This window comes from Pinus tabuliformis, chromosome 4_2 (assembly GCF_031772625.1).
Source record: "Pinus tabuliformis cultivar Carrire ecotype Pingquan chromosome 4_2, CPIR1, whole genome shotgun sequence".
NCBI classification, from domain to species: Eukaryota; Viridiplantae; Streptophyta; class Pinopsida; order Pinales; family Pinaceae; genus Pinus; species Pinus tabuliformis.
In genome coordinates, this window is record NC_142304.1 from 720,368,819 (window position 1) to 720,395,916 (window position 27,098).

The 27,098-nt window shown below is 35.2% G+C and overlaps 1 pseudogene; it reads left to right on the top strand.

Moving 5' to 3' along the window:
* Window positions 1-764: 764 nt before the first annotated feature.
* LOC149171575 (uncharacterized) lies at window positions 765-25,911 on the top strand (annotated as a pseudogene).
* Window positions 25,912-27,098: the final 1,187 nt, after the last annotated feature.

A 27,098-nucleotide genomic window follows, 5' to 3' on the forward strand; every position in this document is an offset into this window, starting at 1 on the left:
TGGCGGGAGGGCCTCGAGGCGCAGGCAGGTGTGATATATATGGTTGTGGGTTGGGCTTCACTGTGCAAATTCATGGTCTGTTCACTGTGCAAATTCATGGTTTGTTCATGCAGCCTCTGGAGCTGCGGGCCGCTCCAAGTGTTTGCCTTTCTGTTTGGGCTAATCCCCCGCCTGCTTATGGTCTCCCCGTGACTGTTCTGGAACTCAATTTAGCGTTGAGCTCTATTCAATTTGGCCCTGCAATCATGGTTCGGCCTCGACAGCGAATGCTCAGCCGTCGAGGCACCTCCCGTGGAGGATCTTCGCGCCCCCCTGTCGACGAAGACTCTCCCCATTGCTGCCATTGCCATTGCCATCGCACTCAAGGTGCAAACCCCCTTCGGTCCAGTCAATTCCTGGATACCAGCGCTCCTGAATCCTCTTCCTCGCCCGCCTTTGGCTCTGCCATTTTCAACTTCAACAGTTCTTTGAACCGTCCCCGGATCAACGCCCATGTTTCGGTGCTCTTCATTGAGGAGACCCCTGATGAAAGCGATTCTAGAGACAATCGGGGGACGATGCCAGCTGATGGCTCCGCGAGAGCCATGGAGACTCCCTCTGTAGGTCCTGTGAATGTTTCAGAAAGCCCTCTTGCTGGTCCCTCGGGAGCTCAGGAGGCGATGATTAGCCAGAATGAAGATGTCAAGATGGAGACCGTTCCAACAGCAACGGAGGTGGCGGAATTCGGGTGGTGCAGGGTAGTGGAGGAGGATCCTGAAGACTAGATGCGACTTCTTACCAGGTCTCTGCGGCCCGTTAGTGAGGGCATTCGGCCACTCTTGTTGTTTTTGGATATGTTTTTGTATCAAAGCTGTGGTGTTACTGTCTCTGTGTCAATGCTGATGGCAAATTGTCTATGTTTGGGTTCTGGAATTTTTTCTCTGTGGCTGGGAAAGTGTTTGGCTCCCCTGCGCGGGATTAGTTTGCTGTTCCACTGGCGCCCCTGCGTGGGTTGGTTTTTTGGTCTGGTTAGTCCTCGGAGACTGTGGTCTCTGCTGTTCCAGGCTGCCATTACTTCCAGACAGCTGGTTCTTTTTGTTATGTAATGATGTAATTGTTCTCTGATTATGTATATAATAGAATAGTTTTAACGAGAAAAAAAAAAGATAATGATGTGTTAGTGAAGACAGTGATGATAATTTTGATCAAGAGTGGTAGTTTCACATGAAGATTTGTCTAATACCCTATTTTTGTATAGTAAATAAAGCATTAGTTGTATACCATGGTTTATCACATAATAGTCAAACCATGTCAGTTGAGTTGTAATGACCTCATGTTGCATTGTAAACATTTTTAATGTACAACTCAAGGTCAACATTTGGCTAATAAATATGTACATGTTAAGGAAAATTTTAGGGATTCAATTTGGCATATGTGTTACTTTTCCATGTTTTTCTAAAAAAAAAAAATTCCAATATCATTTTTTTAAAACGATTTGCCCAAATTTTATAGGATAAAATTATTTTACCTTAAAAATTTGTAAAATTTTATAGAGACTATATAAAAGCATTAGAAAATTGAATATTTTTACAAAAATATCGCCAAACATTTTATAGTTTGCAGATTATGGACTCCTTAGATTCATCGAGACTTCTACATTTTAAGATAAATTTCCATCCTTCCAAATTCCCCAAATGAGGATTGTGGTGGGCTAGAATTATGGTGTAGTTGTTATAATTTTCATAATATGCATATAAAAAACACATATAAAAATGAAAATACATAATAATATAATATCCACCAAAACGGTTTCTTGAGGAAGAAACAAGGGGATTATGATACCACAACAAGGGAAGAGGAAATGGGGTTGTTGGAAGATTTTACAATGTCATTGTACTTGGTATGTACTACCTTTTCTTGCCCATTCTTCTTAAAATTCATCTAGTCAATATTTGACTTGTGTACATGAACCAAATACAAGTATCATATTGTTTGGAAGAGAGTAGGTCCCATGCGAGGAAAGGTTTCCTATTTCCTTTTCCATGCATCTATTATAATTATTATTCAACTTGTGGAATGGACAAAAGATGAGATATCATGTTATTGGACGTTCTCCTTGGTTTTGTCAACTTATTTTTCACCCTTAGGGTTGGAGAAGAACCTGACTTTCACCCTCCTCCCACATCTACCCAAGAAATCGGCCAGCCAGAGTAAACATGCGACGAGAGGCCACTATGATATGATTTGACCTCCTAAGTCACGTTAATGAAGGGGAATTGACGGAAAAACACCAGACAAACATTAATAATCAGCTACATGACTCTCAGGAACTAATCCAATACTTTAGACAACTTATCTTGGGGTCCTACTGAACTTTTGGACAACTTAAGCCTCAGTCGCTCCCATGCTATAGGCATGAGTGAGACCAGAAACCCAAAGTCGCTCTCACAAGCTTGTCTACCAATGACCAAAGACCAAAAGTGCTAGTACTATTCCAGCAACTCTGAGATTTGAGCCACTTTTTCAGGCCCAGAGCCTAGGTCAGAATTGAACCATCTCTTTAAATTAGCAAAATAACATGGAAATGACGATGCTAAAGAAAATACTTATTCAAGACCTTGACTGGACCCCTTGTTGTAGGGAAAAGTATCCAATACGGAATGACCCTATCCCACTCTAAGGGTGATAGTACCTCAGCAACAACCGAATGCAAAGCTATTCAAGATTACTTCTTTATGAGATGTAAGAGAGAGGAGGAAGAGATCCACTAACCATTATCTTCCGCTAATGGTTGATCCAATCTTCCCTCTTTGCTGCTTGCTCCCAGCTCCTTGCTCTTTCACTGGCCCAGCTACACAAAGATCCTGCAAAAGCACAAGAAAAGGAAACTACAAGAAGCATACATCCATAATTGATTCAAGGATTAGAATAAATCAAATATACAAGCATCAATACGCCACAAAGACACATGCATATAGAAGAACCTCAAATGCTTTATTAATGGAAGAAGTAAAGTTCTGAGAGTTTTACAACCATAAGAGGCCCAATCCAGCAACACCTCCCAGCAGAAAGAAATCTCCTCTTCACCTCCTTCAAAGCAATCACCTAATAGTTCTATACACAAACCAACAGCACTTCCTTACATTCACAAAATTCCAGCCTCCTGAGACCTCATGAGAGAGCTCTATATATAGGATATTTGGAGAAAGGATGAGTCAGCTTGAGACTGACATGAAGTTGACTTGTGTCCTCTCCCTCTTCAGTTATACTCCAGTTCTTGAGTCCACTTGGAGATCCTAGCTTCCACTTGGAGTTTAAGGACCTCTTACTCATCATAGGGCGAATTTGCTGATCCAAGTGTCATTTTAGAAGCTTCCTGGGCACCTGACACCTTGCAGAATGACTGTGCCACTTGGCCAATCTCGCCCAGCGCAGGTAGCCTTCATTAGATTTGACATTCAGCGCAGGTACAGAGTGGAGCAGTTGACATTCAGCGTAGATGCTCAGTGGAGCAGTTGACATGATCCTGAAATTGCTTGTTTTTGAGTGTTTTCAGGTGGAGAACTGATCTGAAGTGCCGTGGTTTGTTGACCTTGTTCCTCTAGGGGTAAGAACAACATGTTTAGGGACTTTGGATCCCTTAGATTATTGACATTTCATGCTTCATGCTGTTAGGCACAAAAATGTCTATAACACCCCTACTAGCCATGACAAGCCTTTCATCAAACATATTACAAATGTGTAATCTACAGGTGTATATAACAATTTTGAGCACAAGGGTCTCATACTTAGCTGAGAATCACTAAGAACCATTGATGCCTCAACACATCAACTGTCATTCCATCCATTAGGTCATAGATACATCGATCATTCAATTACAAGTAAAAACATGATGATAACCACAAATGGTTGTTGTCATAAAACACACACATAACCAACATAATAGGGACAGAAATATCAATGAAACCACAACCATATACACCACATATAATCCACCATAATAATCATAGAAATACCAGGAGAAATAACCTTTCATTAATGATGCAAAATCCAAACCTGGGATGGGACTTCCACGTTCCACCTCACCGTAGAATGGCTGAGCCAAATATCTCTTCAACCATTCACCCCCGTGGTATATTCCAAGCATGAATGTGGGATATCATAGAACACATCAATAAAAAAGCATCCAAGGATTGTAAAGGCCATCCACCTCAACCCATCAAACATTGATTCCACCTCACGATCAGACATCACAAAACCATCATTAGATCGGTCTATATCCCAGCCGTCCAGGGCTCTAGAGCATATGTTCCAACCAAGGCTACAAGACTAGTAACTCAAACCACAACTGTCGTCGGGCTCCAGATCATTTGTCAAACCAAGGCTCCAGGACTAGTAACTCAACCCACTATGGGCTCCAGAACATTTTTCCAACCAAGGCTACGAGACTAGTAAATCAACCCAAGCTGTTACAGGGATCCAAAGCATTTGTCCAACCAAGGCTCCAGGAAATAGTAACTCAACCCAAGCTAAGGAAACATGAAACGAAACCAAAAATAAAAAATGAAAGTAAACCCACAATCGCCATGGCTATCTAGGAAATGACAAGGCTAGGAAATCTACTATCAATCCAGGCAATCCTCCATGCTAATGACAGATCACAACCAAGAAACCACATGCATATGCCATGCATGCCAAAACTAGTGAAGGAAACATACATGCAACTCGGCACCTACAAGAAAATCTGATGTAGTTGTCGATCCCGATGCCTTCTCGCATTTTCCTACTCCTCCTTTGCCTTCTTTCTCCAAGAATCCAAGTACGCCACACCCACCAAGAGTGCTCCAAGAAAACTCTAAGTATCCAAGAGTATGAGAGAGAGAGAGAATAATGAGAGAGCTCCAAAACTGAACTGGCAAAAGGTTACCAACTAATGCTCATAAGCCTTTTGATGAACGAGGCCTCTATTTTCATCATTTTCCATTATTTTCCTTCATTTTCCTCCTCACATGCAACCTGTGACCTTTCACCTCCTTTTTCTCCTAATTTCCATTATTTTCATAAATAATTGTGCCAAAAATACCATTTTGCCTTTATGAAGCCTTAGCCATTTCCTTTGCCAATTTCCTTAGCCATAAACAATCATAAGTGATCCCCATCACTAGGATTCTGCCCAACATTCAGCTTGGATTAAGTGTCCCATCGACCGTGGTTATTGTTTTTTTTACTTTTATTACATGGAATTTCACCAAGGCTGTTACAGAACCCTCCCCCTTGGGGGACACCGTCCTCGGTGTTCAATCACACATATACCTCAGCAACCTGCTGAAATAAGACACATTGCTCATGGAGCTTTATAATACATTTCGATGCAGTATTTACAATGAAATATCTGCTCAAGACATAACATCATGATAACATGACAACATACCGCATTATGGAGCTTTATAACACAACCCGTTACGATATTTACAATGATCATCCTGCTGAGTGCCAACCCACATGACATCATAACATCATGATAACATAGCCACATGATATCATAGTAGCATGACAATATAATCATAATAACATGACACTCATACAACATAGTGGAGCTTTATAACATAGCTCGTTATGGTATTTACATCCATACACATGTATACATATAGCAACATCATCATAAATATAGATACCAAAACACATGTCAAAACATGTAGCAAAGCATATATCAAAACATATACTAAACATCATATTTAAGCATATAACAAAACATCATATAGCATATATCAAATCACCATAAGGAATATAATAAACTACCATAAAGCATATACTAAACCACCATAAAGCATATACCACACCACCATATCAAGCTGCTTTGCCTCAACCGGCAAAAAAGGAAGGATACATAGCCCACATTTGATCTGCCATCTCCCATGTAGCTTCATCAGGCCCAAAGTGCTTCCATTTCACTTTAAATTGCTCGATTGCTCGGTTCCAGAGCATGAGGAAATTTTTCTACAATATAAATTGAGGCTCCAACTAGAATTCTCCATCTGGTTCCACCTACAATACAGACCAGTCAATCACATGATCAACATCTTTAACATACTTCTTAAGAAATGAGACATGGAAAACATCATGGACTTTCACTGTCAGAGGCAGTGCAAGTCGATAGGCTATTGGCCCAATCCTCTCAATGATACTGAAGGGTCCACAAAACCATGGTGCCATCTTGGCACATGAGCCAATTCGCAAGGAGCTCTTCTTCGGTTTGATGTGCAAGTACACCTGTTCCCAAACTTGGAATTCCTTGAACAACCTGTTTCTATCTCCATAACTCTTTTTCATATCCTGTGTTGCCTTTAGATTCTTTTTGATCACCTGCATTTCCTACTCCATGTCTGCTAAAATATCTGGTCCAATCAATACCTTGCCAACTAGATCACACCAACTGATGGGAGTGTTACAACTCCACCCATATAATGCCTCAAAAGGACTTATCCTCAATGACTCTTGATAACCGTTGTTGAATGCAAACTCTACCAAAGGGAGATACTCTTCCCACTTCCATTGCTGATGCATCACATACATCCTCAACATGTCTTCTAATCTCTTGTTGACCCTCTCTGTCTTTCTGTCGGCCTACGGATGATAAGTTGTGTTGAATGCCAACTCTGTTCCCAAACCTGCAAACAACTCCTTCCAAAACTTGGAAGTGAACTTCACATCCCCGTTTGACACAATCTTCTTTGGAAAACCATGTAGTCTAACCGCATCTCTGATGAATACCTATACCACATCACTAGCTGAGAATGTAGACTTCATTGGAATGAAGTGTAAAACCTTTGTTAGCTTTTCCACAATGACCATGATGGAATCATGTTGCTTCATTGTATTCGGCAACGAAATCCATGTAAATAAACTCCCATTTCCATTTCGATATCGAGATCAGCTATAGTAGTTCCACCTGGATGTTTACACTCTACTTTCACTCGCTGACAATTAAAACACCTCGCTACAAACTCTGCTACATCCATCTTCAAATTTGGCCAATACTAATATCCCTTCACCACTGTCAGTGTCTTCTGATAACCTAGGTGATCTAAATATGGTTTCGCATGAAGCTCCCTCAATATCACCTTCTTGAGCTCACTGTTATCTGGTACATAAATCCTATCTTGGAACCTAACCAATCCATCTGTTGTAAGACAATAGTCCATACCCTGTGCACCTGTACCTATACCATCACCTCTACTTGTACCTGTACCATCACCTGAACATGTACTTGTACCATCACCTATACTTGTACCTGTACCATCACCTGAACCTGTACCTGTGCTTTGCTGCAACCTATGCACAATATCCATTGATTTGACATCCTGCTGACCTACCCGCAAGATCCTATCCTGTAGATCTGCACCATAAGAGCTCATAGTTGCTAAGTGATTTACCTATTCCCACCTGCTAAGAGCATCTATCACTCCTTTCTTTTACCTTTGATGTGTCTGATCTCAAAATCGAACTCGTTGATTGTAGCTAACCACCGAGCCCACCTACCATTCAGATTTGGTTGGTCAAATAGATCGCAAACCACTATGATCACTCATCAATGTGAACCTCCTGCCCAGAGGATAGTGTCTCCACATCTTCAATGCATGTATAATCACTTCCAACTCAAGGTCATGCGTGGCATAGTTCTGCTCGTGCTCATTTAGCTTCCGCAATTCATAACATACCACTTGTCCATCCTGCATAAGGAACACACCAAGTCCTCTCTTGCAAGCATCTGTGCACACAAAAAACTCTCTATCTGGATTTGCAATCTTTAACACTGGTGCCTATGTAATTTTTTGCTTAAAGTTAAAATAATTTCATGTCAATGTCAATGTCTGATAAAACGCCCACAAATGTGAAATAAGAGTTAAATGCACTAGTGGTACCTGTATTTGTGAACCGTGAATACCAAGATTTGTTTTTTCTACTTTGATACAATTTTTAAATGATCAAAGCCTTCGAACATAGTAGTTCACTCAGTTAATCAACCACCATTATTTCACACCCGACATACACGTAAACCAAACTTTTCATGCCCTAAACTTTAATATTGGATATAACTATTTAATTGACAAATGTGAAATGAGAAATGCACTTAGTATTCGGGAAGCTCAAATAAAAGGATGCCACATCAACATATTAGTGGGAATAGTTAATTATCCACCCTTATTTCGCACTTGATATACACATAACCCGAAATTTTCATGCCTCAAACTTTAATAACCCAAAAAACGCTAATTAATTGATTAATAAGTAATGTTGTGCGAGATGAAGATCTGTGGGAATGTATATGGAGATATGGAACATTGTGGGAAAAAAGTTTATGTTCCTTGCTCTACACACCCATTCTCCCACACAATACTTCTTCCTCACACACATTAAAATTACATTTCATTTAATATTTGATAATAAATATTTAATTCACGAATTTAATATCACAAATGCAAATAGTATTCGGAAGCAATGAATACTAAGATTAACTATTTCTACATTGATATGGTTTTTAAATGATCAAAGCCTTCGAACATAGAAATGTAGATAGTTAATCACCGACCCTTATTTTGCACCCGATATACATGTAAACAAAATTTTCATGCCCCAAACTTTAAAAAGCCAAAATTACTAATTAATTGATTAATAGGTACTGTTGTGTGGGAGGGAGGTGTGCGGAGGGGAAATTTATACGGAGGATTGGAACATTACGGAATAAAGTTTTTGTTCCTTACTTTGCACACCCATTCTCCCACACAACACTTCTTCTTCACACGCATTAAAAATACACTTCATTTGATATTGCATAATAAGTATTTAATTCACAAATACACACAGTATTTGGGAACCTTGAATACCAAGGTTCATTGTTTCTAGTTTTTAAACGATCAAAGTTGTTGAACATAGTTTTGAAAACCGCACATTGAATTATCATCAAAGAATTTTTTCCACAACTCCTTTGCATCCCAATATCAAATAAAATGATCCCACATCAACACAGTAGTGGAGAGATTTAATCACCCACCCTTATTTCACATCTTTTATACACATAAACCAAAAATTTCATGCCCCAAACTTTAATAAGCCCAAACCGCTAATTAATTAATTAATATGTAGTGTTGAGAGGAATGTGGAAGAAGTGTGCAAAGGGGAAATGTATGTGGAGATGTAGAACACTGTGAATTAAAGTTTGCACTCCTTGCTCTGCACACTTAGTCTCCTTTCTTGTGAATTAAAGTTTGTATTCCTTGCTCTGCAAACTTAGTCTCCCACACAACACTCATTTCTCACACACATTAAAAGAGAGACTTCATTTAATATTGGATACTAAGTTTATGCTTAAAGTTAAAGTAATTTATGTCTGTAGAATAAAGATTCCTTTGTTCCATTTACTAGCAGTACCTATCTTAATGTTAGTGTCAGAACACTCACTGATGAAATGCCCCCCACTCCTGCTCCACCCCCTCCCCCCACTTATGTAAAGGACCTATTCAGAGCAATGTGTGAGTGTCAATGCACTCATCAACATAATAACCACTTACAAAATTGGCAATTTTTTTTTTTTTTTTTAAGAATGTTTTTTCAAGCACAGACAAATACCAAAAATAAATTTCCCTCCACCAGGAGAATTAGACTCATTCAACCAATGAAAAATTAAAAATAAGATTTTTACAAATCTTTATTTTTATTTTTATTTATTTATTTTTTTTATGAAAAAAAATATTCAACATTTTCCTAAAAATTTAATTAAAATTATAAAAACTCAGTAAAATAATCAACTATCAACCAACTTTAACCGGAAAAGTGCCATAATCCCTAACAAAACCAGAACTAAAAACAATGTTATTCTTTATCATACTATTACTTAACATTATTAACACATTAAATATCAAAATGCTACCTCCTAATAAACACGAAGTGATGCTTTGATAAAAGAACTTGAAAAATAAAGGGTGATCATGTGGAAGAAAGTGGAAGTCGCAAAATAACGTTCGTTTAATAATTCATAATTTTGTGGGAAGCAATGAAAATAATAAAGTGACTAATGATGTTATGGTTGGTCTCGGTACGTTAATGACGCTGCCATGGATTATGATAACCATCTTACTATTTGATAGTGAATTGATTTTATATTCATGTGGTTGATTTGTTAGAATCCATAAGTCAGAATTATTTAATAAAATTATTTAGGGAAGTAATCATTAAAGTAATGGGATTGCTAAATGGGAGAGTCCTTCTAATGGGTCAAACTTTAATTATGATGATTTGGATATGTTTGGGTTATTACATAAATCTTAATATTAAACCCAATATATCAATAGTGAATTGATTTTATATTGATGTGATTGATTTACTAAAATTTATAAATCAGAATTATTCAATAACATTATTTAGTGAAGTAATCATTAAAGTAATGGGATTGATAAATGGGAGAGCCCTTCTAATGGGACCTCAATATATGGATTTTTACCATAAATCAAACTTTAATTATGATGATTTGGGTATGTTTGGGTTATTAAACAAATTTTAATATTAAATTCAATATATTTTTTAATTTTAAATTATGATGATTTGAGTTTGTTTTGGTTATTAAAGAAATTTTAATATCAAATGCAATATATTTTTTTATTTTATTTTTTGTTTTTAGTTAAGGTGATTTTTTTAGTTTATTTGAGTTTTAAGATGGTTGGTATGACTAATTTGAGGTTTGAGTAGCTATGACGTGCATTTAAGCTATCAAAATTATCTGATGAATATATGTGGCGTGGGCCATATTTTTGCACACGTAATTCCAAACAAGTGACCTTTACACCATAAAATACCTTAACAAAACATCCTGTCACCATCTACTCTACACCCAATAAACTAGTTAAAATTATTTTTATTTTCAAAACTTTTATTTTTTTAATAATTTTTTAATTTTAATAAAAGAATGTTAATAAATATATAATAATAATGTTGTATAAGACTACATTGTTTGTGATTGTTTGATAAATATTTTCAACATTCATTATTATTTATTCAAATAGTTTAAAATTTATATAATAAAAAACCACTCATGCATAAATTTGGAAAAAATTATTCAAATAATTATAAATAAGGTGATAATGTTATGACAAATAATTTTACTTTTTATTTTTATTTTTCAACTTTTTATTCTTTGTCAAACTTTTTTATATATATAAAACATACAAACGTTATCTATTTATTAATATGCATTTTTTATATTGCAATTAGTATAAAGGATATGTATAAGTTTTTATTGAAAAGTATTAATAATAAAAGACTATTTCAATGTATTTAATACAACATTTCAATATCATTATCATTCATATAAACAATATTTTAGTGCATACTTAATAAAAGATTTCAATATTATTTTTTTAATGTGTTTATATATATATGAACCATTAAAAACAATGAATATATATTTTTTTTTGGTGTTCGAGAGATTTACTAAATTTGTTATGAGTTCAACATGCCACATGTAAAAATTGAATTCCACAAAAAAGATTATAACATTTTTCTCAATCACTTAAACTACATCCAATTTATATATATATATGAGATTTGGAACTACATATAAAATATTAAATATAATTTATGAGATTTGGAACTACATATAAAATATTAAATATAATTTATGAGATTTGGAACTACATATAAAATATTAAATATAATTTGAGAGCATATATATATATATATATATATATATATATATATATATATATATAAACTCTATCTTAGTTTCCAATTTATTATTTGTTCAAAAATATCAAACTTTTTCCAAATTTTTAAAATTTCTAAATACAAAAAAAATTACTAAAAAAGTTATTTTCTTTCCATATATAATAAATTCAAATTTAAAATATATTTATATTAACATATATTATATATTCAAACATTTTGCATATTTATATATTAAAAATTTATTATAGTTTTATTATGTCGTAGTCTAACTAGCCGGAGGAATTGTTCGGAAAGCTATGGAAATTCCGGTCATATTTAGAAAAAAACCGTCAAGGATTTCTGTAAATCTAAGTTATAGTTGTTAAACTTCAAAATTTTAGGTGTCCTAGACGTTTTTGATGGTGCTGAATCCATTTCCACCATCAAAAACACAATTCAAACACTGCCTCTACAAGATTTTTTGAATTTTTTTTGCCCGGATTCCGACCACTTTTGACCGTCCGGGCAATTCCTCTGCCTCGATAGACGACTCCTTTTATTATTCCTTGTCGTAGCATGGTAATAACGCATTCAATTGCGTTTGATTGTGACATTAAATCTTAATTGACTAAAAATTAAAAATCCATTTATAAAGTTAACTTTGGAAATAAAATTATTTTTTTTAATAATTTTTTTTTTTTTTTTAACAATTTGATTGGTTCAAGCCGCTTGACTCTTATTTTGCCATCATTGTTTCAGCTGTCATCGTGCAACTGCTATAGACTTTGTTCCAGAGTGTTGTACACCATCATCGTGCAACTGCTGCAGACTTTGTTCCAAAGTGTTGTACATTGCTTCCAAATATTGTCCAATATCTTAGAGCGTAGGCATTGACTGAGATCAAAACTGTCTATCTGTTTGCTTACACACACACTCTCCGAAATCACCATCTCCTTTCTCGTCACCTGCGCCATTCCACAGTCTCAGTTTGTCTGTGGCAGCCACTACGCTGGCGGATCACATCGGTCCTCTTGACACCGACGGATCACATGGGTCCTCCTGTGAACTAGCGTTCAAAATCCTACATAACGCTAATAAATGCTCCTCCAATGTTGCTTGTATGTTAGTACATTACAATCAAGCACGACTCCCAGGTTGCCAAATGTATGCAAAATAAAAATAAAAAATAAAGGAAGCTTAATAAGAGTCCAATCATTAATAATGAAGCATAATATTGATTAATAATTCGAAAACAAAAACTAATTTATATTCATTATAGAGCATGAGCTATTATACAACAAAGCATCCATAAAGTTACCTTTGTCAATTTGGCAATAATAATGGAACCATACATTGTCATGGAGGGCGATGTAGGATTTCTATTTCTAAAACTGTTAGAAACTCCACATTATTTTTTAGTGCACTCCTTTGTATTATCATTATAATTGTATTTTTCTTAATTTTTCTCAAACTGTTCTCGAGAGGCTCCTCCAAATTCAACAAATTCCAAAAAAAAACCTTATAGCAAAAATAAGTATATCCTAATACAGGAAACTAATGAATTATTTAGTTTTTAATAAATTTATTATCATTTCTGTCAAAGCTTTTGTCTTTTTCTTTTATTCTCATTTCCTCCCAAATGATCGTTCCTAGTCACACAAACATATTTTTTTGTGTTTTTGCGTTACTATGTAAGATTTGATAGCCTTTTAGAACTTGATGCTAAACTTAGATGCAAAACCATGCGAAATGTTACTAATTTTTGCAAAAGCAGGGATGCTTTATCTCTGCCATAGATTTGCTTCCCAATAAATTGTAATTATTTATTTGGACAATAATGTAAAGTTTTGTCTATATTCATAGTTGGTTATGCTATACAAACTTATTTACTTCAAATCAATAATATCTCTTTATAGGGTTTGGAGGTTTATAAATTCCATGAATATCATCTCAAATATAAAATAGTTTAAATCAATAATATCTTTTTATAGCTTTTATAAATTCCATGGATTTTGCCAAACATAAAATATTTTGACATCCTGTTAAAATGAAGTTTTACTTTAGTGACTTGTGAATTACCCATTTTTGCATGAAAATAATGTCATTAACCAAAAACTTGATAGTTTAATGGACAAGGAGGTGGGTATTTACTAGATGACATATGATGCTGAAAATTATATCCCTTCCATCTATTATGTTATTTTTCTTAGTTTTCACATTTTTTTTCTTTTTACCAAAAAAGCAAAAAAAAATGAAGAAAAATAGAATATAAACATAACCATTCCCATGGCTTCTTTTGTTGGCTAATGAAAAAATGTTTTAGAAGTATCTTCATGATACAATATATTTTATAAATTATCTATATCACATTCATTCTCTTAGTGTGGTTCCCGTATCACCTACACAAATAATAGATTAAAATGAACAAATATGATATTAAAGTTTATAAAAAAACTATCCACAAATAGAATTCTTATTATCTCTGCTTAGCCAAAGATAATCCAATCATGAATTATCTTGCTATTTTAATTGTAATTTTTTATTAATATAAAGTTGTATGTTTTTATTGATTTTTACTCCAATTTAACTATATCTAAAATAAGTTAGAGTAGCTACTCTGCCTTGATTCAAATGTGAGAACTAGTTCATCCATTTCAAAATTCAATAATTAAACTAAGCAATAAGTATCACCTTCTTTACAAAAGCTATAAATTTAAAATAAATTAATAACACCATCACAAATATTCTATCCAATTTTTAAATATTCTTATCATTTGGTTTCTTTTGATGCCTCTTTCTATGTGTTGTATTTTCTCTCATTCATATATATATATATATGATAAAGATGTGATGTTATGATAATAATTTTAATTATAATATAGTGATTTTTGTAATGATGATATAATATATGTTTTTTCTTAGTATATTTTATAATATTTGTAAAGTTTTATTTAATATTAATTATTTTAAAGTAAAGATTATAATATATATTTTTAGTTTCTATTATTTTATGAAATAAAATAATTAGAAATTTAAGTTAATTTTTTTGTATTATTTAAATGGTTGTTAGGAAAATGGTTTGGATATAACATGTAATTATTTTAAATATAATATATTTATGTTAGATCTTAGACTTTTGTGATTTTATATTTATTTTCTTATGATATATTTATCTTAAATTTTTATGCATTGGTAAAAAAAGATTTATAATGCACCATTTAATAAATAATTATTTTCGTTAATTTTTATTAGCACAATCGGTTGAGGATAGGCGTTGTCAGCAAGGCAATCCAAGATGAAACCTCATAAGGGTGGTTGTGCCTTGTGCTAGGGGGAGAAGACATGCTAAAAGATTCAATCAATCAGATGCAATCCCTAAGTCTTAAATACCCCACAAGTCAAAACTTAAAAAATCACCAACAGCTTGACAATTTCACATATAACATCATTCAAGGATTAAAATAAAATATAACAAATTTTCTAATTTTAGATTCTTAGTTTTTTTAAATAACAGCATTTTATATTAAGACAACTGGAATATGGGTTAGTACCTTTACATTCAGAGTTAAATCTTTCTTCGTCAATATTCCAAAATTGCAAAAAAACACAACGTGCATTTATCTTGCCTTTTTATAACTATATTTCATACTACACTAATGTTATATGGTCTTAAGAAGATTCCACCGTCAGGTCGATGTTATAGGGTCTTAAGAAGATTCCACCGTCAGGTCGATGTTATCCACATTTAGAGCCAGATTGTCCACGGTCACTTGTAGACGATCCACATCCTCTTGCAACGCCTCCCACCCATAAGTGTGACGTAACTTCTGTGGCCACTTTTTCTCGTTGGTTAGCGATAGATTCCTAGATTATATAATTAATAATAATGGATTTACTAGGAGTACACTAGCAACCATAACGTATGGTATCAACGAATATTATATATATATTTATGTTCCTTACAACTTGATAAATTATTTTCATGATGTTAAATTATGCACGGTGCTAAAAAGAGACTCATAGGTAGTATTTATTCTTTTATTCCGCCTTTAACAAATATTTGTTTTTGGCCCACTTCGAACTTGGGCAATACGCCTACAAAATATGCCAATTACATTGTTGTCCCATCAATAAATACCATATACAATAATGTTGGTGTGCGTTTGCCCTTAACCACCAAAAATTCCAAACATTTGAACTATAAACATGGATTTGAAATTAAGTTTAAGAATTTGTTTTTTCAATTTATCTAACTTCATATAATTATGATAAAAGGCCATGTCAGACTATAGTTATATTCTAGATAAGATGATTGGGTTTACATTTCGATGGTGGAGAAAAATATATATTAGTGAAGACTTTAAATTACAATATAATGTTGTGGTAGGTGTAATTATGAAGATTCGTCTATTGATGAAGACTTTTATTAATATTACAGTAAGTGTAATACTAAAGAATAATTTTAATACATGCTATATGATAAGTATATTCTATTTAAGGTGATTGTTGTTGGTTGGTGATGGCAGATGAAAAAATTATTCGATGATAAAGACCTTAAACTACATTTGTGTCATACGGAAGAATATTTATTTATCTTATTTTTAATAAAGATTTTGATGTGGTTGTTTAAATGAAAATGATGAGTAAGTATAATTATGAAGAATATTGTTATTATATATCATATATAATAAGCATATTCTATATAAGGTCACTGTGGTTAGTTGGTAACGCGAGAGAGGAAAAATTTAACCGATATTAAAGACTTTAAATTAAATATTTATATGTATATAAAAATCAATATTATATTAAGGGTTATAATAAAGAATAATTTTATGAATTTTATTTATCTCATTTTTATAAACTTTTTAAAAATTTTCTAATTGAGATAATATTTTTTTTTAATCACTGGTAACGCTTATTCCTAATTTGGTAATAGGTAATAAAAAATGAAGAGCTCTCCATCAACTAACGTATATATTTGGTCCATTTTGTATTGGGGTTTACAATGGGTGACATTTTGGACTTTCATGGCACTCGATATCTGATATTTGGAGACTAAGCCCCTTTTTGGCCAAGCTCTCATTTGTAGCTCCCTAGTAGACCATATGATTAAGGGCAAGGGCCAAAAGCCTCAAACCACAAATTTCCATAACTCACGGAACTCATTGATTTCTCCTTTTGACTAATGATAGATGGAAAGGGATAGAACTATCTTTGTCATCCAATAGATTGTCAAAACCTATTAGTATAAGGGGTTTGCAATGGTTTCGTTTCAACAAACTTCAGTCCACCAAGGACTAATATTCTAATACACCTATACCAATGACCCAAAACCGAACAACCCCTTTTTTTGATAACACTTGGACATAGCTCCTGACTTTCATGTGACTCGGGGCTAAGCTAAGGACTACCTATCCATTGAATTTCAAACTCTAGTCATACAAGCACAAAAAACTAGAGGGAGGTCAATTTGTGAAACTCAGGGGTCCATCCCCAAATTCTCTAATGTTTAGAAGACTCCCTTGTCATATTTTAAAGGCATAAAAACCATTTTATACAAGGCCAAAAATTTCCATGAAGGCTTCCATGAACTCATCAAGCTTGACCAGTCCTACCAAGGCCTCATAGAAAAAAAGATGGCTAATGCCCAAATTCATAACTTCTCCCATCTCAAGGAGCTTTCCCTCCTTTTATCAATTACAAGACAATGAGGCCAGTACATTGGCTTACCTCCTGAGGTACAAAGTTCTCTGGAGTATAGATGAAATTCAATTCTGCTCATTCAAAATAGGAATGCAATTATGGATACCCTTTTTCCACAACTAGCATGAGAGGGGCCAATCATACTAACGTATTACAAGGAAAACCTTAGGTTGGAATCAACACATGCATAATGATCACACCTCATGCATCTCACAATCTTCACAAACCACTTATTTTAGAGAATTTCCTCTACATTCACCATTCACCAATCAAGAAAGTATTAGTAATCAACCAAGCATTATTCTATAATACTTCCAGTTCTTATTTCATATAGATCCAAAAAATCATCATAACCCTTATGCATCATTCTCCTCAAGCCATGTAATTCCTTCCTATTGCCCCAAAGTATACCGAGTCAATACAAAAATTTCAATTACAAGAAAAATGACACCTTATTGACTAAGAACATTATGCCTTTCATCTCATTATTAACAGATAGACAAGAACTAGCACAACCATGCTCATGAAGTATTAAACAACATTCATTCATTGAGGAATACATGTTATTAATTATGACAAAATATACAATACTTTTATTTATTCATTCATTACACTTACCGTACATTTCTAAATCTATCATGTCAACATTGCAAGAAACTATAATGACCATCATAGAAATATTCATAAAGCTTTGAAAAATAATTTTATTTCATAAACATGAGGTAGATACACTTATCTAAATCACATAAACTTGCTAAAAACTTAAGAATGGCGAGTCATTCTTGTTAGGTGAAATATAGGGTGTATTAATGGACCAACATTTAATGTCAATCCAGGGTCCATGGACTTTGAGGCACAACATTGGAAATGCAAGAGAAAGGCTTTGGGAACCTGTAAAACAAAAACCTAGTTTGTCTAGAAATTGCGCACACATTGAGATCCTACACTAATCAATCCTTTCTCTAATCCTGCACTCAAAAACATTAATTAGAAGAAAAAACTTACTTATTGAAAACACTAATCCTACAATTTATCAATAATCGTAAGCAAACCCTAGTTATTGACAATAGAAGAGAAAAATCATAGCTTCTGATCAACTGGAAAAAAATGATCATTAACTTCCAGACTCACTGGGAAAATCAAACATAAAGACTATTTTGATAATCTAAAGAACACTAGACAATAAACTCCAAACAATCCATATGCTTTTAATGCCAAGAAAAAATAATAAAATGAAAACTCAGTGAAAGTTCTTGCACTAGGTTCTAACTCTACTCCACTCTATGCATGCAATTGAAAAGTAAAAGTGTGGCTTTAATTCATCCTTAGTGTACTTAATCAAATGCAATCAATTGTGCAAAAATCTACTATGCGCATGCTTAAAATAATCACACTCTCCCTTAACACTCCAAGCTTTGAGATGCATCCAAACAATAAATCTTGGAAAACTCTATAAGAACACAAGGAAGAGGAAACTCTGCAATCCAAGAGATAACTAACAATGCTTGGTAAACATTAATTTAGGCAAATATTCAGGTGAAACACAAATTCCTGCTTAACAATTTGTTAGGTCCCTATAATATTAGTGATTCCCCCATTACTATTGCCATTGTATCCCTTATTGTTATTGTTATGCCCCCATTGTCCCCATATTGTTATTATTGTGCCCCATAGAAGCCCACTTTTGCTATTTTTGTGCCCTTATATTATTATTGTTAGGTCGGCTTTGGTTATATTGTGACCCCTTAGACTCATATATATAGAAAGGAGGTTTTGTCATTTGTATCATTGAAAAATTGTTCATTTGTGTAATGTAAAGGAGGTTTCCCCCTCGAAGAGGTTGATTTATAAGTCGTTGATCTATCTTTTCTATCTTTTTGTGAGCTAGTTTCATAACATTTGGTATTAGAGCTTGGATTCTAGAGTTTTGTTGCTCCAAATAGGTCATCGTGGCATTTTTGCTATAGCATTTTTTCTGCAATGTTTCAGACGCGCACAAAAAAAGCATTTGAGCCGAAATCTCTCTGAACCGCGGGTTTGAATTTCAGATATTGTCGTTATATTTTTAGAGATATGATCCAAGGACGTTAGGGTTTTTGCAGGATCCCGAATTATATCTCAAACAAGTGACCTGGGGAATATCGTCATAACATTTTTTCTTAGCATCAGATTGAAATTTTGTAAGAAGTTATAGAAATAGGATGGAATGTAGTTTTCTATGTATCAGTTTTAGATCCTAAGGTCAAAACAACAACACATGGCACTTCATAAAAGCGTGCTCTACTGAACCAGTCTATAATCAGGTCATCGTGGGATATTTGGCATAAATCTTCATTGGAGAATCCAATATTGATCATACTTGCGGGGTTAGAAAGAGTACTTAGAGGGTTACTGCAGGAATCAATTTCAGACCTTGGAGATCCAAAATTACAGAGATACAGTAGATTCAATATCGAGCTCCTATAAAGTGGAAAAAGGTGTGTAGTTTTTTTAAATTTTTGCATAAGTTTGGTTTGAAAAATTAGTTTGAAGGAATTCAAAGGGCATAGTGAAGCATTATTATTAGTAATTGAAGCCCCGAAGAAAGAAAATGGAAACACCTAGTAAGAAACCAGAAAGCTCTAGCATGACTCATGAAGAAGAGGAAGAAATGCAACATGACATATCAAACTTACGAGACCAAGTGCAACAAATTTCACTCACACAAAAAGTAATAGAAGCTAAGATGGATGGTTTAAAGAAAGACGTAGAAGCTGAGATGTATGGCGTGGAAGCTAAGATGGATGGCATTGAAGCTAAGATGGATGATTTAAAGAAAGGCGTGGAAGCTAAGATGGAAGATTTGAAGGGAGATTTGACAAAGTTTCTACAAGAAATTCTTACTAATGGCGAAAGGGTAGTAAAAGAAACTCATGATGAGAAAAAAATAAATGTTAATCATGATTTCATAGACTCTAACGTTGGATCGAAGAACCACCATGCTCCAAATATTGATATGAAGAAGTTTGATGGCAAGGATCCCGTAACATGGATACTGCAGATGGAGCGATTTTTCAATCTCCATAATGTCCAAAACACAGAAAAGATACACATTGCAACATTATATTTGGAACCAAATCAGTTTGTATGGTATCGATGACTTTGATCTCATAAACAAATTGTCACTTGGGCTATTTTTACGGATGAAGCACATTATGAGGATACAAAAAGAAACACTTTTTTTACCCAATTGATAAATATCAAACAAAAGGGTTCAATGATGAAGCACATTGAGGACTTCCAAAAATTGAATATAAGGGTAAAAGATATTCTAGAGGAGCATATGATTGATGTGTTCATATGGACTTTAAAGGATAACATCCAACATGAGGTTCGCCTTTGGGAACCTGATCCATTGGAGAAGGCATTCAAGTTGGCAAGAAAAATGGAAAACAAAATTATGGCAACAAGGAAGCCTACCACTCACAATCATAAAGATGAAAGTGTTGTTTCCCCTAGCCATCCACAACCTACAAGGTTGACACCACAAAAATTGGAAGAAAAAAGAGCAAAAGGGCTTTGTTATAGTTGTGATAGAAAATACACTAAAGGTCATAAGTGTGCTAAGAATAATTTGTTTTACATAGATTGAGAAGAGGAGGAAGAAAAGGAACAAGAAACGTAAAAAAAAGAGGATATACACCAGGAACAAACCCTAGAGAGAGAAGAAATGAATCCGACCATATCTTGTAATGCATTGGCTGGAATTACCACTCCTAAAACTATCAAGATAGAAGGGCATATCAAGAAGAAAAAAGTAATAGTGTTGATTGATTCGGGCAGTACCCATAATTTTTTCATTGTAAGATAGCCAAGGAATTGAATTGCTTCCTATATCCAGCACTAGAGTGTCAAGTGATGGTTGCAAGTGGAAGAACCATAAAATTCTCAGGAAAGTGTCATAATATCAAGCTATCCATGGGAGAATATGTATTGAATAGCCCAATGCTTTCCATTCCAATGGGTGGTGCTGATGTTGTACTAGGAGTCCAATGGCTACAATCCTTGGGTACAATAGCTTTTGATTTTCAAGAACTTTTCATCAAATTTTCTTTGGAAGGAAAGGAAGTTGAATTAAGGTGTATCACAGGGAAACCAGGAAAGATAATTAGCTCTAACAGAATGAAAAATATTCTAAAGAAAGAACAACGAGGCATAATTTCACAATTATGTTCACTAGAGGTTCCCACATCGAAATCATCTATTTCTCCAGATCTCCAAAAAGTCTTGGACAATCATTCCAAGGTATTTGAGACTCCCAAAGGCCTCCCACATATTCATGATCATGATCATGCTATTCATTTGATTCCAGGAAGTGTTCCTCCAAACATTAGGCCTTACAGATATCCCTATGCCCAAAAGAGTGAAATTGAACGTATGGTTGCAGAAATGCTAGAGGCTGGTATAATTCAACCTAGTCAAAGTTCTTTCTCTACTCCAGTAGTATTGGTTCATAAGAAGGGTGGATCATGGCATGTGTGTCCAAATTATACGGAGCTCAACAAGCTCACTATTAAAGATAAATTTCCCATTCCTGTCATTGATGAATTATTGGATGAATTGCATGGATCAATTTACTTCACCAAGTTGGATCTTCGTTTAGGATATCATCAAATCAAAATGAAGACTAAAGACATTCCAAAAACAACATTTAGAACTCATGAGGATCATTATGAATGTTTGGTCATGACTTTTTGCCTTACTAATGCACCTTCTACATTTCAAGGTTTGATGAATTCCATTTTCAAACCATTCCTTAGAAACTTTGTGTTAGTATTTTTTGATGATATACTAATCTACAACTAGTGTTGGAAGGATCATGTTCAACATGTTGAAATGGTGCTCAAACTACTGGAGTAGAAACAATTATATGCAAAAAGCTCCAAATGTTTCTTTGGAGTACAAGAGGTGTAATATTTGGGTCATATTGTATCTCATGAAGGTGTTAAGGTAGACCCTAGCAAAATTAAAACAATTAAGGAATGGAAAATCCCCACATCCATAAAGCATCTATGAGGATTTCTCTAGTTGACAGGGTATTATCACAAGTTTTTTAAGGATTATGGGAGAATAGTAGCACCTATAACAACATTATTGAAGAAATATTCATTTTCATGGACTCCAGAAGCAACAAAGGCCGTTGAACATTGCTATGGGGTAAAATGCATGGGATGAAAACTACCATCGAAATTCTTCTTGGGACTTCCGACAGACTGTAAGGTTATCTGCAAAAGTTACCTGTTACACACATGTTCATCTATCTTACATATATATTGATAGGATATGGAAAAAGGATCACCTTTGGTTCTTTCTAGATTCGCTTGGGGATCTCTATGCAGTAAGAAAAACTCCTCCTGATCGGCTCCAAGATGATTCCTGCACAAAAGAATGAAGCAAACCAATCACAACATATACTTCTAACAATTAATGAAAGAATCCGTAACAAACATGTATAAATGTGTAACTTATCTACTCAACACAACAAGCATCAGAATGAACAAATAAATGCACAATATCACCGACACTTCGAGTAGTGGAACACAACCGTAGTCCTATATTCAGAATAGAAGAGTGATTACAACAACCCTGTTGCATCAGCCTTCCTTATCCCTTCTTCCTCTCTCTCTCTCCTTCTTTTAGCTAGCTCCTTCAAGAATATGACAATATCACAACAGCACCATGTACTATCCTTCTAAATGCTCTAACCCTTTTGCAATGGCCCTCTCATTGCTTAAATAGCAATTGATTTAGGGCTGCCCAACTCCACCTGTAGTTCTTTTGGGTAAAAAACATGAACCTGACTCGTTTACTAGCTTTTCCCATTTGCCTCTATTTCCGGAATAGAATTTCTCCAAATATCTTGATTTTTGGAGATTCCCTAAATTTCTTGCACAAATTTAGGGAAATAATATCTAGATATTTTATGGCAGATTCGTTGGCATAACCACTTGAGCATCACTAAAGTTCGCTAACGCTCCCCCTAGTCTAACAACAAGAGTTAGCAGGTTGACTAATGCTCCTTTATGCTTGTAAACAAGCTTTATAAAGCAGGTTGTGAGTGTACAGAGAGCATTAGTGTGGATTCTGGGCCTGCAATTGTGGTCATTCTTTCAGTCATGTTGTCTTTCTCCTCTGAGTTGATTAGGAGGTCATTTTGTCCTATAACAGATGCCCCCTAAAGTATGAGATCAGAGGTAGAAACAATGGCCGAAATACTTTATGAAAATACTGTAGTTTCCTATCAAAATCTTTGTAGAGAGAGAGAGAAGTTTCAGGTGATAATGAAAACCTGATACAACAAAAGTACATATATATGAATTTCTAAAATCATGTCTTGAGTCGGGCATTCCCATCCTCAGTAGCTATGTCAGAGTAACTTTCTCCTCAGAGATATAACAATGTTGGCCGCCAATATGGCACAGGGCGGATCCAATGTCATAATAGATTATCCTGAATTGGTTGTCTTCAAAGAACAATATCGCAGCTTGGGAGAGGAAACACGGCTGAATGATGCAAGCCTCTACCCAAGGTCTTAATTCCTGCTTCATCGAATAGCATAGATCGCTACATGTGATAAAATGAGTTGACGTCGAACATGCACGAAATCATCTGATTACCAGCCAATAATGGACACTGTTAACAGATGCGAGGAAGGCCACCGAAAATGGTGATGGTCTCCAAGATGCATAGTGCAAACTAGCGAGTGTGAAAGATTTTTTGTCGTTGGACACTTGTAGAATCGTTTAACCAGGAGCCAATGATGAAAACTCGTGATCAAGCACAAGGTAACCTGCCACTAATGTCTACAAGCACCAAGGAACTAAACGTGTTTCTATGTTACCTTCCTAGATAGAGTGTTGAAGTCGATACGAAGAAACCTGTTGAAAGGTAGGCAATGACGTTGTTAGAGTTGGTCTTTACATCCCTCCGTCAGAGATCATTTCTCTTATTGCATTTCATTTTTAGGTGTCTCGCTCGATTCACTCAGTTGCATTCCGCTAGGGGCATGTCATGATCTGACGGAAGGGTCTTGTCAGTCTTTCCCCTAATGCTTTGTACGTGCTGCTTTAGGTCTGTTTTTCGAATCAATTTTGAAATCATTCATAGTCTTTTTTTGGCCTCTTGTCAGCAAAGAGTTATTATAAGATTTTTAGGTCTAGGATTTAACTGATTTAGTCCTCAAAGTGCCCAATAATTCCTTCAGGCCAGAGGGAGGTTCAGATTTTCATTATCAATACTGCTCAAGGATGATTCCTCTTCAAAACTCTATTTTGAAGAGGAAATCGTCAAATTAATTGTTTGTAATAAATATGTATTTTTAAAGCTTTCCGCCATGGAGCTCTTCAAATGCAGACTCTGGTCATCCTTTGCCAAAGTTCAACGCTACCATCTCCTGTAAAAATTGCCAAAAGAAAACATCATTCAAGCCAAAAAATTGAGGAGGAAACAAAAAGACAGAGTTGTATTAAAGTGAAGAAATGCCAATTTCAAAACATACAAAAATGGGTCTTTACAAAGACAAAATCAAAGCCATGTCTTTATGAAGATATTTTTATGTGTATCAATGCGATTTTGCATTCAAGGGATCAATTGAAGTCGACTTAAGTGGTGAGAAAGCAAAGCTGTGTTTGAAAGGCCGGACTATGTGTAATTGACAGAGCGCGGCGCGTTGGGAGTTAGGCGCGGCGCATAGAGCCGTGTTCCACCGTGGAAATTTGAACATGCGCGACACACTCATCGAGTGCGGCGCACTGGGATGTGTGCGTGACGCATTGGCTTGAGATCGAAATTTTTTGCCAATCTTCTCAAATATCAAATTTGCTCGGTTACTTCGTGTTGATGAAGATGTGCAGAATTTGGGAAATATGATAGGTATTTTTGATACTTTGGTAAGATTTTTGAGAGACCTTACATCTGCGCAACATGATTTGGCAGATTTGCAAGTGGAACTACAGGTCGACGGGATGATAATAGCGTGGCACATCTCACCCATAGTTTTAGCGCCGATTTTCAGAATTGTTGCTTAAAGCGGCCAGTGATTATGGAGCCTTAATTACAGCTCCAACGGAGTCAGAGTTTTTAGGATCCACTATCTGTCTGGGGAAGTGCTGCGACCCATTCTAGTTGCCTTGGCATCTTGCACACGCTATTTTGAAACCATATCTGCAATGAGAGAATCAAATGTTGCACTTCATAGGCTATGTGTTGGTTCATCATCTCCAGTTACACCATCAAAAGATCCATCATGAATGTCAGATCAACCGGATTCAAAATGTGTAACCCCTCCTCCATGGAGTGCAAATTACAATATGGATGAATCAAACTTAGATGATATTGTGATTCGTAGTCGCACACGATTAGACCAATTAGAGTATTTCGTTGAAAACCCTGATTTCATAGCGTCTTCTGATACTGGGCAGTCTGATCATAATGGTCTGAAAGCAAAGGCGGTTATCTTGGCCATTTTCAAGCGCTACACATAATATGGTGTAATAATGCTAGTAAATCAATCTTAGGATCATTGTTTTGGCTAAATCTCAAAAATGTATGGAAGGTTACTCTCAATCCATTGTAATGCTAGAGGGCCAAAGCCAAGGAATCTGAGAGTTATGGAGAGTTGTTTTCAATTCTACACAGATGTGCGAGACCTGCCATATTTATAACAATATCTAGATCAACATCCTCTTTAGAAAACTCACTGAGGCATCGTGTGAGGTGAATGAAGACTTTTCCTTGGTTAGTTTTGCAACCTTGGACATTCAGGATAAAAAAAAAAGTGTTGGGAATCTTGTTAAGCAAATGGATATGTGATTTTGACGGAGAGATCGCAGCTGGAATTGACAAAACTATGTTTCCCTTCATTAAAGGCGAAACCTTAGTGAGAATTAGTTTTTATTCAAACGGAAAAAGGGAAGGTGAAAAGTCAAAGACCGAAAATGCCTAAATTTAGAGCGTAGATATATACCATGGCAGAGAAATAGGATTTGATTACCTATTTTTGGACTTCAGTTATGATTCAAAGGATCTACAGCTACAGTTTCCGCCTGTTGTAGATCTAACCCGAGAATATTATAGATCAGATATGAAAAGATAAGATAATGCAAGTAAACCCAGAAATAATATGAAATGATTCTTTATTGATATCAAGACCCTTAAGGTAGGGCAACACCATACATTCACTCCTTAAGGAAGGAGAACACTCCACAAGCCATATGCCTGTTCATACAATAATACTTCTCTTCCTATCCTCCATGTGGAGTCTCTAGCCTCTATATAGGCCTCATACATACAATACCATGGGTCCTTACCATGGTTCCCTCATACCATCAACTAATACCATGGGCCCATTACATTATTATTAACTACTTGTGGTCCCTTACATGACATGGGTTAACCACCTTATTTATTAGTATGGCCCATCCCATTATTACATTATTACCTTGGGTACCTCCCTTGGTACCCCATATTATCCCCCCTAGGTATATAACATTCCACCCCCCTAAGCATGTTTCGTCCCCGAAACATGGGAAGAACACAAATAATAAGATCTACTCAAAAGAGTAGTCCACTGATACCATGCACGTGCATCTAACCATCAAAGAGAAAGGTGAACCCTCGATCTCGCTGGTGCCTCACTCGCTTGAGATCGAAGTTGACCGTGGCAGCTCTTTTGTGTGTAG